The sequence below is a fragment of the Panulirus ornatus genome, chromosome 39 (assembly GCF_036320965.1).
Source record: "Panulirus ornatus isolate Po-2019 chromosome 39, ASM3632096v1, whole genome shotgun sequence".
NCBI lineage: Eukaryota > Metazoa > Arthropoda > Malacostraca > Decapoda > Palinuridae > Panulirus > Panulirus ornatus.
Genome location: NC_092262.1, coordinates 7,791,908 through 7,794,071, shown reverse-complemented (window position 1 = coordinate 7,794,071; position 2,164 = coordinate 7,791,908).

Sequence of the window (2,164 nt, the reverse complement as noted above, 5' to 3'; positions counted from 1 at the left end):
TATACATATATACACATGTACATAATTCATACTGTCTGCCTTTATTTATTCCCATCGCCACCCTGCCACACATGGAATAACATCCCCCTCCCCCCTCATGTGTGCGAGGTAGCGCTAGGAAAAGACAACAAAGGCCCCATTCGTTCATACTCAGCTGCCACGTGTATATACATATATATATATATATATATATATATATATATATATATATATATATATATATATTCTTTTAAACTATTCGCCATTTCCCGCGCCAGCGAGGTAGCGTTAAGAACAGAGGACCGGGCCCCTGAGGGAACATCCTCACCTAGCCCCTTTCTCTGTTCCTTCTTTTGGAAAATTAAAAAAAAAAAAAACGAGAGGGGAGGATTTCCAGCCCCCCGCTCCCTCCCCTTTTAGTCGCCTTCTACGACACGCAGGGAATACGTGGGAAGTATTCTTTCTCTCCTATCCCCAGGGATAATATATATATATATATATATATCTTTTTTTCTTTTAAACTATTCGCCATTTCCCGCATTAGCGAGGTAGCGTTAAGAACAGAGGACTGGGCCTTTTTTGGAATATCCTCACCTGGCCCCCTCTGTTCCTTCTTTTGGAAAATTAAATATATATATATATATATATATATATATATATATATATATATATATATATATATATATATATATATATATATATATATATATATCTTTTCTTTTTTTTTTCGTACTATTCGCCATTTCCCGCAATAGCGAGGTAGCGTTAAGAACAGAGGACTGGGCCTTTGAGAGAATATCCTCACCTGGCCCCCTTCTCTGTTCCTTCTTTTGGAAAATTGAAAAAAACGAGAGGGGAGGATTTCCAGCCCCCCGCTCCCTCCCCTTTTAGTCGCCTTCTACGACACGCAGGGAACACGTGGGAAGCATTCTTTCTCCCCCATCCCCATATATATATATATATATATATATATATATATATATATATATATATATATTTTTTTTTTTTTTTTTTTTTTTTTTTTTTTTTTTTTGTAAGCCTTATTGGTTAAGTATCGCCATGGTTGTATTCCTTTATGGGTCACGCAGGAGATTAAGAGCAGTGTATTGTCGCCCCTCGGAGAGAAAGCTTAATGAGGCCGCGTTTCACCTGGTCTGATGCCAGGCCAGGCCACTGGAGGTGGATGGGTTCGCCATCTTGCGTTGATCGGCTGGCGCGATCGCTCGCCACGTATCGCGTCCAACCCGCGCCCCGTGTTGGCCCCGGGCCCACACACCACGACGACAACGACACCACCCCACCCCAGACATCTTAGAATATATTAAAAAAAAACGAGTTTAAACGAGAAAATGACGGGAGTTAACGTTGGCGAAGAGGGAAATGCCAGAGATTAAGATAAACAAGTGAAGGAAGAGATGATTAATGACATGGACCAAGGCAGCGAAAGAGACATCCACAGTTGGATGGGAGACCAGTTGAAATTCCACAAGAAACGCGCGTACAAACGTATAATGAAACCCCCCCAAAAAAAAGTAGGACGAAGGGATGGCGAGAGAACACAAGGAAGCGAAATATTAAAAGTCAACAGAAAAGGAGAGAGACAGCACAAATGAGGACGTGACACAGCGTTTGACCACCACGGTGACCTTCGTCCCACACACCTCATAGCCTGTTGGTCAGTCTGGTCTTGGTCCACACATGTAGTCGCCACACGTCAGGTTTGAGGGACGCGCCGTCTGTCATCATGCCTCCGGGGGGGCTGGGGTGACGTACTCCGGAGGCTCGCTTGCCTTCCCGATGTAGGGTTTGCTCGGTCGACTACTCACTCCCACCACCACCACCCCATCCCCCTCAGCGTGTGAGTCATGTAGATACACGGACCTAACAGAGGCCATGGTGCGAGCGAGGTGGTCGGGCCTGAAAACAGCTGAACCATGAAAAAAGAAAAAGGGTTGAGTTTGAGGTCACCCTTTACCCAATATCTGTTCGAACAGGGGAGACGTGATAATTGATTCAGTTCTTGCTACCTTACGACCTTTAACTATAGTTTTTGTATGATAATTACGTGCTTATTGAAAACGGGATACGACGTTCGTCATTATTATTATACATTTTTTTTTTCTCTCGTTCACAGCTGTCTTGGTAACGAAGGACGTAATTTTGGAGAGAAAACTTGACAGCTGTA